Raw genomic sequence first — 13,945 nt, forward strand, 5'->3', positions numbered from 1 at the left:
TGCTGGGCTCTAGTGCTAGTCCTGCATTTCACAGTTGTGTGACCTTGGGAAAATCACTTAACCCTTCTATGCCTCAGTTTCCTACCTGTTCAGCTTGTCTCTCTGAGCCATGGCTTCTTCCTTTGTAAAATGTGAATATCAATGTCTTCCCACCTAAAGGGGGTCACCAACTGCTAGATGACTTTGTGGGCATCTCTATTACAGTACATTATGTAGTAATTATGTTGTAATTACAATTTATTTATGCATTCCTTTACTGGAAAGTGAACTCCAAACCAAAGGGAACCACGTCTTTTTCATCTCTTCTAGCATCTAGTGCTGTGCTACCTAATACGTAGTTAGGGAAGCAGCATAAAGAGTTAATTGTGAAGCCAAAAAATGTTCTTTTTCTTTTTTTCTTTTCTTTCTTGGCCCAAATCTATGTTTTTTTCACAGTCACCCACGATTCCAGGTCTTAGGATGTATTCCTTACCTCCTTTCTCCCTTTTACACAATGTCACGGTGGGGAAGGGCGAACTGGGGACCAGGGGCCAGAGAAGCTGACACTAAACCAGCTTGGACGAGATTCGCCAAGGACCGGGAACCTGTTCAGTCGTGGTCTCTGCCTAGTGAACATGGGGTGGGGGCGATGCTGCAACTCCAGGCTCCACTTCGGCCCCGTTTACTCTTTTTATCATAGCGTGTGGTTTCGGGCTCAGTTCCCCGGGACTCGGCAGAAGTAACACGACGGCGAGCTGCGCCTCGGATTTTCCACGACCTCAGAGAGAGCGGTTAGCGCCCGTCGGCAGGCGCCCCGCCCCCCGCCCAGCGCCGGGTGGACGCCGGAGAAGTCTTGCCCGTGTCAGCCCAGGTGGAGGTGACGCACCTGGAAGAGGCGGCGGCGGCAGGCTGGGCAGAACCACGGCACCTGGGGTGGGGAGTAATGCATCACAGATTTTGGAAGGCAGGAGCGTGGATCTGCACACTCACAGTTATCGAAAACTGTCCCATGCACAGAAGGGGAAAGCATGCCTTGCTCTAGGGACAGCAGTCGTGGAGGATTACATGAGGCAAAGTCTCCAAGGTAACAGTGCAGTGGTTGATTCCAAGTCAAGATGGTTGCAGCGTGGATGGAGCTACTGGCAGGAGAGGACGGGACCCATGGGCGGGGCCAAGGCACGGGGTGGGCCTAGGGGCGGGGCAGAGGAGAGGGGCGGGGCCAGGTGCTGGGCTGTTTCTGCCTGTCAAAAGGCAGCAGCCGATCTCCAGGCGCTGGGAGCGCGGACCAGCGTGTCTACCCGCGGAACCAGGTGCGGACTCCGGAGCAGCCCGGAAGGGGATCCCAGGCTAGGGATCAGGCCCGGGGTGGGGGTGTCGGGGTACCGGGGCCTGAGTACCCGGGTGCATGCACTAGAGTCTAACTCACAGGGGAAAACTTGGAGACGGAGAGCCGGGGTGCCATGAGGTTGGGGCACTGAGGAGGCACTGGGCTCTGAGAAAGAACTCAAGTTTGTGTCAGGCTAGCGAGGGGAGCGGTGACCTCCTGGGTGCTCGGTTAGCTTAATGCAGAAATGCTCCGCTAGCACAGTGTTCAACACTTGGGCAACAAGAAAAATTGTTTCCTTCCTCTGTCGGGGCGCCTTGGCACGAAGTGGAGGAATAAGAACGGGAGCGATTGGCTAGGGATGGTGCTGTCTTTTGGGGGTGGAGTGTGTAGCCTTATTTATTATCTTGTAGGGCCCACGTGTGGTCACCTGTACTGGTGGAGTTGTGTCTTTTAAGTAAGGTTTCTTTACTTGCCTCTTTTTTTTTTTTTTTTAACCACCAATGATTTTAGACCTAATTGGCCTTAGGGTACTGTGTTAATTTTCTCAGGAGAGCCTGTCCACGGGTGAGGGATAGGCTCTCAGGGGCAAGCATGTAGGTGAGGAGGGGGCTCAGGGAGTAGTTTCTGTTTGGAGGAGGTGTGGCGCCAGGTGTCTGTGGGTGGTGGGTGAGGAAGCTTCAGGGGAAGTACATGCCAGGAAGTAGTGTGTAGTCTCCAGTGGGCAGTGGGCAGCAGCCCCCTTTCCCCTTTATGCCCCCCAAGGACCACTGAGGCTGAGATCCAGGCTGCCTGGGCTGGAGATCCCTGGGTCACCCAGCCCTGGCCCTTCCCGTTCCTCCTCCTCCTCCTTTTCCTCCTCCTCTTCTTCCTCCTCCTCCATGCGGTGAGTGAGTCAGCTCCTGTCTGGGCTCAGTTGCAGCCAGAGGGGCCAGAGCCCAGGCAAGCAGTTGGGCAGGCATTTTCAGAGCATTGCAGAAGCTCTCCTGGGCAGAGTTCAGCTCTGCTCCAGCTCCCTGCTAGCGGTGGCTGCTCCCAAAGAGGGCAGGGGTTCAGACACCCAATGCAGCAATGACTACCGGATGTTCTGATTCCAGAAGGAGCTGATTGCGAAGGTATTGTGGTTTTGTGGTAAATCCATGTCTCTTATCCTTCTCCCAGGATCGGGAGGTCCATCTCAGTCATCTGCAGACTCTTCCAGCCCCCTCTTTCCATTTCTGCCTATTGGTCTCATTAGTTGCCCTTCCCTACTGGTAAGATGGGTGTACAGAGGCAGTTGGAAGGTTCTGAGACCAGGGAAGGCATGGTGTTGGCAAAGAAGGCTTTGACACAGGCCAGGGAGTTGGTATGGTTTGATGAGGTGGAGATGGGTTATCTGGACACTGGGGCCACAACTTTGTGACCCAAGAGTGTTGGTTGATGGAGAACACCCCCCACCCACCCACCCATCCCCTCCCTGTCCAAGTGCTAGAGGAGATTATGGATCTTTCTGGAATATTGTTGGAACTGGCATGCAGCAAGACTGGGAAGTAGTAAGACTGCAAACTTCTTTCTGGTTTTTGTTTTGGTGTTAGAGATCCTTGAGCAGAAATATAGGCCCCAGAGTCTATTGACTCCACTCAGGAGTCTCTCTGGATCCATCAGAAGAATTCACAGAAGCCAACCAGGGGCTGACTCAAATTGCAAAAAGCTGGGGAATTCACTGTCTGTGCTCTGACTGAGTCCACAGCTTATGGTTTGGCTGGTCCCTGATTGGCCATGACTTGGGCCCTGACCAAGCTAAAGGAGGGACTGGAGAGTGGGGTAAGAAAGAAGGGAAAGGGAGACCCCTCATTTCTCTTCAGCCAAGCTCATCACCTTGTTCAAATACTGTGGAAGGTCCAGGTTATGTTGTGGTGCTCTGGTTATTTGTGTTTATGGTTTCTCTGTCTCCTTCCCCTATTTGACCTCAGAACTGATCTCCTTTTGGGACTGAGTCCCAGAGGAAGCTCCAAGAGGATCTCTTGGATTCCACCTCTGCCCCTCCTCCCAATAACAAATAGCCAGTGTCCAAAGTCAGAGTCCTAAGCCAGTCTTTCATGTTTAGGGGATGGTCTGAACCAGGTAGTTATCCCAGATGGGAGAGTGAGTGGAGTTCCCATTGTTTGCTTCTTTACCCCAGATGGGGATCAGCCTGGCAGACATCTGCTTCTGGAACCTCTGCTAGAAATCTGCTGTAGTCTATTGCCCAGCAGTTGGGATCTGGAGGTAGGAGAGCTGAAGTCATGTGAACTTGGAAGTCTAACCTGGTATGACATTCCAATTTGTGTTCTCCTCACTAATGAACAGGGGGAGTTATAGGGCTCCAACTTTCCAAGTTGATTTTGGATGCAGGTAGAAGGAAGTAAGGAAATGACAGGATTTGCTTAGATGCCTTCTGTGTGCCAGCATAGTGCTAGGCCCTCTGATTGATTGGCAGAAAGAAAACTCACCTCTTCTGCCCCCAATGCAGTCTGAACTCCATGGTGGGTGATAATCTTTCCTGCCACTTCTGTTTGGTTCTGAAAGGCTCCAACTGGATTGAAGTCTGCCTGGGTATTTCTCTGGATCACAAAGACCCACTTCTAGTTACATCTCTCCCTGATTTCCCCTTAACCCTCTCCCATGTCAGTGCCCTCCAGTATGGGGTTGAGAGTGACTCTAATTTATTGTGCAAACTGGGATACTTTTTAGAGTGAAAGGGGTGCTGTGAACAGTTATGCCAGAACAGTAAACATAAACTAAAAGTGTCTGGGGAAAACTGGAATGTTGGACCCCAGGGACAGAGGGCCCTAGTGAACACCCCTGCAGACACAGCAGAGGCTACAGGGATGAGGGGTAGATGGGGCGCTAATTTGAAGGGCAGCCCTGACGCCCTGGCCTACTCCCTGGTATTATCAGCCAACACTAGTCTTCTTCCTGAGGGTCACGGTGTTCACAGCCACGCTCTCCCAGGACACAGGTCCAGCCTGTTCATGTGACTTCCCTTCACCCTTGACTTGTGACTAGCCTCACCTTTGGTTTTCCTGCCACACCCCTACTTTAGACAGGGAATAGAAGGTCTGCCAGCTTCCCTCCAGCTACCCCTAGGGCGATTGGGATTTTAATGGGGCCAAGACAACTTCATGCTTCCTCTTCCCTCTTCCCCCATATCTGTAGCCTCTTCATTTTGTCCATCCAGCTCTCCAGACCTCTGAGGGCCATGCCACCCCACAGGGAAGTCCAGCTCTAAAGCGGGTAAACAACCAGGCAAACAAACCTTGCCCAGGTAGATAAAGGGCACAGGTCAGGTATAATCAGGAGCCAGGGAAATGGTAAGCCAGAGCCAACAGAAACTGCTTAGAAGGAGATGGAGTCAGTTCCCTTGGAAACTAGAGTTCAATTCTCAGATCTGGTCTAACTATTGGGGAAATGGTCCAGGGTGTGGACAGACTGTTCTTGCTCAATCCAAAGTATAGGCGTTGGTGGCAGTGGCTGCATCCTGCTGTCATGGCATGTGGAAGAGAAACTGCCCTTCCTTCTGAGTCCTTGGGCCCCAGGGTCCAGATGCTCAGGACTGGCTCCCTGGAGAGTCCCCAGAGGTCCAGTGTGCAAGTGATTGGGGCAGAGAGCCAGAGACCGTAGAGCCTCTTGATGACTGCCTAGTCACTCTCAGCCACTTCGCAGGAAGGAAGTAGTTTTTATCACTGACAGGTGAAAAGGGCAAGTGAAGACCTCTTGGGAAGTCCCACTCTTTGAAGCAACATATGGGGAGAAAGAGGTGGAGACCCCTGGGCCAGTTGCAGGAGGAAGGGGTGACTTGCTTGGTAAATGGCAGGAGTGAGAGGCAGAAGTCGTAGGTGCTCTGGAAGCCTGAGTGTGTGTCATGCTTTTGCAAACCCGCCCTGCAGGTCCCGTGCCTAGGAATAGACTAAGCAGTGTTCCCAGAACTGGATGCCACACAAAGTCCTCATTCTGCATAGGGGAGAGTCCTGGTCCTTAGCAGGGTGTGGGCAGATGCACCAGTGGGAAAGTGGAGTTTAGGGAGGACCCAGCCATCAGTTCCTGGGAAGCTGCTTCCTCTCACCGGCCTTCTGATTCCATGTTGAAGCTTTGAGGTATTATGCAAGGTGTGAAATTCCCGTCACTGTGGGGCACCCATGAGGCCCATGGCTTTGCAGATGACACATCCAATGTGTGCCACCTGCTGGCCCCAAAGTGGTAGCTCCAGGAGCAGCTACTCATGAAGTTTTCACTGTGTACCAGGAGCTGTGCTAATTGCTTCTGACCTGACCAGCTGACTGGGAGGTAGGAACTGCTATTATGTCCATTTCACAAATGGGGAAACTGAGGCTTAGTGAGGTTAAGCAATGTGCCCAAGATGACACAGCTAATAAGTTTGAGCTGGGACTCACACACAAGTCTGTCTGACTCCAAACCCCATGCTCTTAACCTCCGTGGAACTCTGCGCCTTTGCGTTCATGGGACAGCCACAGGGCATTTAGTGCCATGTCCTGCACATAATAAGCCTGCAGTAAATGTTTGTGTGTGGCCAGGTTAGATTTACTAACTAGTTTGAACAAGTTGACCTGGGAGCTAGCTTGGCTTGCACAAAGGTTACCCTGGGGACAGTGGCCTCTCGCAGGGAGGCTCACTTTGTCACCACCATCCAAGCTCAGCACCTCTTTGGCAGTCTTGGGTACCTGGCTCAGGTTAAAACCAGCAAGCAAGGACCCAGAAGAGGTAGCACTGTGCAGAGAGATTGTGTGGAATCTGCTGAGATTTGAATGGCCAGGAAGGCAAATAAGAGACACTTTCAGTTTCAAACAAGCTGCTTTATTGATAAATCTACTGTGTGCTAAGCTCAATGAGGTACAAAAAGACCATTGCCTTGTTGGCCAGCTGGGTGCTCTTCTCACCTTGCTTACCTTTTCCTGTTCCTGGTCCATGGTGACCCTGAGCATAGCCCACCTAGAGGGAGAAATGGACTCTAGCCTCCTCTGACAGCCTCATGCCAGGCCGGTCACTTCCTTCTCTCATTTCATCCTCACGGCTTCTCTTTGGGGTAAGTATGATTGTTCTCTCCATCATGTAGTTGGAGAAAATAAGTTTTAAAGAGGTGATGTAATATGCCCACGATTGCAAGTTAGCCCATCTATACTATTGCTGCTGCTGGGCCAAACCACTCAAGCCACTCTACATACCAGGACCTAGAGAAAGACGTAGAGGGAGGAGAAAATGTTCAGCCTGCCCACCACCCACCTCCCCCAGCTGTAGTTTTCAGGGTTCCTTAGGTATATGACTGACATTTCAGATATTGCTGTTAGAAGCTGGCTAACAGCCTGGTGGAAGGGGAGAAACAGAGGGTTTGAATTAGACACACTTGGTTTCAAATCCTGGCTCTGTCACTTTCTAGCTTGTGACCTTGGGCAAATTTCTGAACCTCTCTGAAACTCAATTTATTTATTGATAAACTGGGGATAATGGTTCCTTTATAAGGTTGTGCGAGGATAAGAGATGACGTAAGTCAAGTACCTGGAACAAAGTAGACCTTCAAAAGGCATATGCAGACAGTCATCCAACAGATATTTACCAAAGGCCTACTATGTGCCAGGCACTATTCAAGACACAGGGATGTAACAGTGGGGGAAAAAAAAAGGAAGGGATGGAGGTAGGGAGGGAGAGAGGGATGGGAAAGAAAAAACTCTTGCAACTGTTTTCAAACTTACTGGCCCAGAAACCTGTCATTGTGAGAGGCCTCCTTTGAGCCCAGGAATGGCTGTCCTGGCACTCAGCACTAAACTCAGATTTGGTAACATTTGTTAGCCGATGGCCTTGGGAAAGTAACCAAACCTCTCTGGGACTCAGGTTCTTCAATTCATTTTACTTATTTTTTAAAAAATTTTAATTGTGAAATATATCATACACATTAGAGTATATAATATACTCATGGACAGACTAAAGAATAATATATCCACCACCTAAATTAGGAATGGAACATTTGCAGTACCTTAAAAGCCCCCTTTGCCTTTCCTTAATTGTATCTCCCTTCCTCACCCTCTACCCCCCACCCCAAGGCAACTAATATCTTGAATTGTGGTTAATTATTTCCTTGCTTTTCTTGATAAGTTACCACTTATGTATGTTTTTGCGAACAGTGCATTGTTTAGTTTTGTATGTCTTTGAAGTTTACGTATGTTCCTGTTCTCTGTGATGTGCTTCCTTTACTCAGTATCATGTTTCTGAGATTCATCCATGTAGCTGCACATAGCTGTAGTTCATTGGTTTTCACTATTGCATAATATTCCATTGTAAGAATACACCACAGTGTGTTTATCTTCCCTGTTGGTGATGGACATTTGCTTGTTTCCGTTTTGGAGCTACTATGAACAATGCAGCTAGGAATATTTTGTACATGTTTCCTGATGCACATGTGTAGGAGTATCTCTAAGGGATATTGGAATTGCTGGGTCATGGGAAATTCCATGTTCAGTATCATTATATAATGCCAAACTGTTTTCCACAGTAGTTATACCAAAACACACTTCTTTCAGCAGAGGATGAAAGTTCCCATTGTTCCTCATCCTTTCCAACACTTGATACTGACTTCATCCTAAAGGAAAAAGTTGTATAGATGAGCTTCTGAAGTCTCTTTAAGCTGTAATAATCGTGCTGTCCTGGAACTCGGGAACTGATTTCTGGTGTATGCAGTGTGCCTGCCCAATGCACGGTGCACAGGTGGGGACAGGCCCTGTACATGCCGCAGCCTGATGCTGAGAGCCCCGTGCTGGCCTCCAGGTGCAGGTGAAGCCCCTCCTCTCCAGGCATCCCCCCGCAGTGGGTGAGGGCTCCGTGGCTTCTTCTCTTCACCAGCATTTGGTCTTCAGTTCAGCCAGGAGTCTGGTGTCAGTGCTGAGCATATACTGGGTGCTCAGTTAATGCCTAATAAATGGCATTTTGGTCAAGGGGATTAGGAGGGATGTTTATTTTCCTTGGGCATCAATTTTTTTAATTAAATTCAGTTTTATTGAAATATATTCACATACCATACAATCATGCACGGTGTACAACTGTTCACAGTACGATCATATAGTTATGCATTCATCACCAAATCTATTTCTGAACATTTTCCTTACATCAGAAAGAATCAGAATAAGAATAAAAAATAAAAATAAAAAAGAACACCCAAATCATCCCCCCCCATCCTGCCCTATTTTTCATTTAGTTTTTGTCCCTATCTTTCTACTCATCCATCCATACACTAGATAAAGGGAGTGTGATCCAAAAGGTGGGCATCAGTTTTGAGAAAAGGTTATGGAAGTATCACAATCATGTGTGTGCTGGCTAGAAAAAGCCTATGGGCTGGGGCCAGTGATTTGCATCTGTCCAGGGCTTCTCGATCATTTCAGGGCTACAGTTGAGGTGGACTGAGATTTAATAATCTCTACTGACCAGCTAGCTGTTCTGAGCTTGTCCAGGTTTCTTTGGCCTTCTGACTTGTTCCGTCTCAGAAGCAATAGGTGGCTGGAGGGTTTGGTTAGAAGCAACAGAGGAGAAGGAGCCATACGGGAAGGAACAAATTGCCTGCACAGCATCCCTTCCCCTTCCATGGTTGTACACTCTGCCTGGGGGTGCTGGGGAAAAGGGGTGCTAGACATATCCAGTATTCTGGTAGCCACATATACAGCCAGCTGCCCACCCACTCAGCCACCCACAGGACAAAAGAATGTGGTTGCCTGGACAGTTGCATGGGCCACTCCAGGCCTCAACCCTGCAATTACCCATCCAGTCTGTGCCTGTCAGCTCCAAGGGCAAGCAAACGCCTCTGCCCTGGGCCTCACCTTGGCTACCAGGCTGGAGTTGGGCTCGGTGGCTGTGTTCTACCTGTTCTTCTGCCCCCTATCCCCATGACTCCACCGCAGCATCTCTCTTTACACCAAACTTTGGCCCTTGGGAGGCTACCATATCATATAACAGCAGACAGCCATAATAGCCAATGGTTATTATAACTTACTATGTTCCAGGCACCATGTTAAATATTTTTCATTCATTTTCGCATTTATGCCGCTCCATAATCCTATGAAGTAAGTAATGTAATCTCCATTTTACAGAAGAAGAGACCAAAGTTCAAAAAAGTTAAGAGGCCACATTTCTTGCCCAAAGCCATTGAGCTAGGAAGTCAGAATCAGAACTTTCTAAGGTGTTTTTAAGTCCAGAATGCCTGTCCCCTTCTGTACTTGTCCACTGCCTTTTCTCCACAGGGTCCTGGTCATTCGGCTCAGTCTTGTCCCCTCCCCTTCCTGTTGAGGAGGGCTGGAAATGAAGTAGCAGGTGGTGCCTGCGGAGGTGACTGGGGCAGTTCCAGGCTGGCCAGGGAGATGCTGGAAAACACCTTCAGGGCAGAGTTCTTTGTTCCAAAAGTCTCTGAATTTCCGGACTTCTGCCAGGGGTGGGAAGTTATTTGTGCCCAGCCTATTTGGCAAGAACACCAACATCTTGGGTGCTGTGATGTTAAGAAGTGGGGGATGAGCTGCCTCAGGTAAAATTCCATTATAATGAACTCCGTTTGAGATCTGAATGACTTTGTAGAAATGGAATCATGTTAACCTGTGTGCACTGGGAGAAATCAAGTACACAGCCTGGGAAACTCAGAGGTGAAGTGGAGCTAATTCACGGTTGGGTGCATCTTAGGAAATCCCCTGGAAGACTTGGAGCCTAGAAGAGGGAGAAAAGGGTCAGACCCTTCCCCAGCTCTTCCTTGAATGCCAAGGTCCTGGAATGGTCCAGGCAGGGCTGGGTCAGGAGAGCTTTGTGCTTGCCCCTGTCTGAACACTTCCGTGATAGTGCTGCGACTATCTGCTTTAGTGGCCATTTCCCCACCAAGAACAGGCTGTGAGTCCCATCCCTGGAGTATCATCATTTAACACTATATCTAACATGTTACAGATATGCTCAGTAGATGTTCATTGGACGAAAATATGTTCTTATAGGAGACCCAGTCCCCTGAGCTAGAAAGGTGAGTTGGAGGGCAATTGCTTTGTGTGGTTAAGACCTCTTAAAAAGCTGGGCTGCACCTCACATGTATTCTGTCCAGTCACTGGACCAACAACATGTAATGACATCCATGAACATTTACTGATCCCATGCCCTGTGCTGGTACTTTGCTAAGTATTTTATATGCATTATCTCATTTAACCCTCACAGACATAGGAGGTAGCTATTGCTACTTTTCTCATTTTACAGTGGAGGAACCGGAAGCTTCGAGAGCTCAGGTAGTCAGTTCTGGTCACACAACCGGTAAGGGTTTGAACCCAGGCAGGCTGGCTTCAGAGCCCAGTCCTTTAACTGTGCTTTCCTGAACTGTCGACTGGGGTGGGGGTGGGGGGGCAGGGCCAGGCAGGGGGTGAGTGGGGCTGGCGGGAGGCAAACCCCAATGGGACGGCCCAGAGGTTGCAGGCCTGGTCTGGAGGGGCAGCCCCACCTGAGTCAGGCTGTGTTGCTGCTGGGAACTGCAGCCCAGTGTGGCAGTTAGATTAGTAGAATGTTTTCATAGGAAGAGGGATATCCAAATTTAAGAAGGAAAAAAAAGAAAAAAGGTGGTATCTCCTGATTCTTAAGACATTGACAACTAATTAAAAAAATTTTAATCACTGTGGGGATGGAGTGGGGTTTGGGGCGGCAAACAGAACACTTCTTTAGGCCAGGTTTAGCTTGCAGGCCCCTGTGTGTCTTCTGGCAGTTTCTTTCTTTTAACACATGACTGTTACATAGAGTGGGACCAAAGGAAGCTTTTGCTTAAATAGAATTCCTTATTAAAGGAATAAAAGATCACTCTATGGGTACCTCCTCCCAGGATCTGATAAGAACCAATAGTGCAGAATGTTTCCTTCTGGTGAGATATAGTGAAATCTTTCAAATAGTCCAATGATATTCAATGAATGAGTTCCCCCCACCCCTTACCCTATTTTCCTCCCTCCCTTCCTCCTTCTTTCTCTCTCTCTACCTCTGTCTTCCCAGTCAGGCATTTTTCCACAGGAAAATTTTTTCCCATTCAAAGAAAAGTTGTGAATAGGGAAATCAAAAGGAAACTAACAGTCCAGGAAAGGGTTTCTAGGCCAAAAAAAAAAAAAAAAAGTGGAAGGTTTTGGATTGGATTGGGGTTGGTGGGCAACGAATGATGCTTGCCTGTGTTATGTGAAACCCACCCTGTGCTTTTGGCTCTCCCAGGGTGTGGGACCTCACTGGCTGAGAGGGGATCATGTTCCTCATAATTCCTGGAAATATTTTTTCCAGCCCCTCACTTTCTACCTGAATTTATTTCTTCTTCTACTCTTAAATATGTGGGAGAAGAAAAGCAAAATAACAGCTAGTATTTCTGTAAGTAAAACAATTTGTGTAACACTATTTTTTTCTCAGCTGATGCAACAGTCCTGTGAGGCAGGCAGATGGGTGTTTGGGTTGGTAAAATGGTAGTGTTTTCTTCTCCTTCTCTCCATTCTATGAGAGAGCAGTAGTCACAGAGGATTGAAACCCAGTGTTTGGGGGGCACCCTGCACCCAGGGCCTTCTCTAACTGCTGCCCTCACTCCCCACCTTGAGTCTGTGGGTGGTAGCAGGCAGGGCAGAAGGTAGGTTCCAAGCCCCCGACTTTGCTCTCTTCCTCTCTGAAAATCCCAGCTGGAGGGGGTGTGTGGAGTGGACCTGCGGAGGGCCCTAAACTGACGGGTGGCCTGTGGCCAGCCTCCCCCCAGCCCATGCCACACGTTTATCCCCACAGCCTTTCACTCTGAGCTATTATGCTGAAAGCTGGGCAGAAAATAGCTCACTCAAGGGAATTATTTTTGTCTCTGTTAAACTTCAATCCCGGGTTACTGAAGAATTGCAGAGTTGTTTCAGGTAGGGGCAGTTCTGGGAAAAGTAAGGGGTGGGGAGTAAAGGGGAAGTGGTGGGTGGAGGTGCCACCCCCTCTTCCCCAGGGGCAGTCATGGGCCACACTCTGCTCTTGGACAGCTGATCTTCTGGGGCCCCAGTCTCAGAGCCGCCAGCCCCTGTTAACCAGGCACGATGTGACCTGCATGGCAGCCACTGACTCCCTCCCCCAGAATGCCGTCCATTGGGCGGCCTGATGGCCGTGCCTCCACCCAATGTAAGAGAGTTCCTTTAACTGAGCCCAGGCTCTAAAGCTGGCCCATAGCGTTCCTTTTCCAGGCATGTTTTGCCTCTGCTAGGAAGAGTGTTGAATGAAGGAAGTAGAAAGTATGTTATCCCTGTACAGAGCCCCAGGTGGGCAGCAGGCCTAGCTTGGGGCAGCCTTGGGGTGGGGGGCTGCAGACAGCTGACTGCTGAGAAGGGAAAGAAGTTGTTCCTCTAGAGACCCTGGGTTTAGTTCCTCCTCTGTCCTGAGGCAGCATTGAAAGCTACTCTGTGGAGTAAATCTGTTCCATCTTTGCCCCCTGGGTACCAAAGACAAACAAGGAAGAGGAAGATGGCCAATGGGCCAGGGGGCAGAGGATTATTGTTTAAGAGGATTCGTGGTTTAGGGCAATTTGTAGGTCAGGGGAAGAATCCTCCAGAAGGATAAGGACATTTCGGCCTGAAACTTCAAAATAATTATAGCTCTTAGAGTCAAGCTGGGCTTGTGTTAAGTCAGGTAGCAGAGAATCTGATCATTGGACTCAGGCTATGGCTTGGCTTGTTCCCACGTATATATGAGACTTTCCTTGTATGTCCATGGTGCAAGTTGTTTGGGAGCATGGTGTATTTGTGCCTAATGCCCTTCCTTAGGGTGATTCCTGGCAACGAGGAAGTGACCTTATTTACTGGGAGAGGGGGTGGGCAAAGCAGAATGGTGGAGGCACATTTGGGGATAGGTAGACGGTCTGGTAACTCAGCTCTCTCTGTGCCCAGCAACCATGTCGACCCCTCTGATTGATGAATTAGAAGAGGATTGAACTGGGGATGTAGCAGCTGAGTTTCCCACAACCTCTGTCTCTCTCTGAAACTTTTGTTCTTTCTTTTGGCCTTCTCGCACAAAATATCCTATTTTTTCATATTCAGCTGTGCTGAATTTACCAGAACTCTCTCCTCCATTTCTTCCTTCCAGTTCAATTAGCGATGGTCCAATTCCGAGGGTAAAGGACTCCCTCAGAGGGCTGCAGCAGCTGGAACCTGGGCTGTGCCGCAGCAGAGAGCCACTCCCCTCACCTCTGGGGCCCTTTCTCAATAAACCAATGTCTGTGCCCCATTTTAGTTTTCTTCAGAACATTTAAGTTTGATTCAGTTTGCAATGAGAATCTGAATGGGATATGAAAGTCATCAGTTTCAAAATACCATTGCAATAATTTTTAAATTCCTGGTACTCAGTACTTGGTAGGTTTACCAGAAGAAGCACTTGGTGTAAAAAAGAATGGAATATGCTCCCTACAGGTCTTTAAAATGAGTGTGACTGGTGGGTTCATCTGTTCCGGACACCCACTCACTCTCTCCATATTGAGCTAGTTTCTCTGCGTCAAATACTCTCTTTCCCCCTTGCCTCCTAGCCTTTGCACATGTAGTATTCTCTGCCTGGATCCCTCTTCACCTCTTTTGTCACTGCCATGTTAAACTCTGTGGATCCTTGCTGGCCCGGCTGAGAGGTGACCTCTTC

At 49.0% G+C, this 13,945-nt stretch overlaps 1 protein-coding gene across 1 annotated transcript in view; it reads left to right on the forward strand.

Annotated features, from left to right (window-relative positions):
- Nucleotides 1-1,236: 1,236 nt before the first annotated feature.
- VDR (vitamin D receptor) overlaps nucleotides 1,237-13,945 on the forward strand; it is a 55,699-nt gene continuing 42,990 nt past the window's right edge. Inside the window, exon 1 of the mRNA XM_037847280.1 lies at nucleotides 1,237-1,289. The gene's annotated coding sequence lies outside the window, so the exon portion shown is untranslated. The remainder of the gene's footprint in view (nucleotides 1,290-13,945) is intronic.

The sequence above is a fragment of the Choloepus didactylus genome, chromosome 8 (assembly GCF_015220235.1).
Source record: "Choloepus didactylus isolate mChoDid1 chromosome 8, mChoDid1.pri, whole genome shotgun sequence".
Classification (NCBI taxonomy): Eukaryota; Metazoa; Chordata; class Mammalia; order Pilosa; family Megalonychidae; genus Choloepus; species Choloepus didactylus.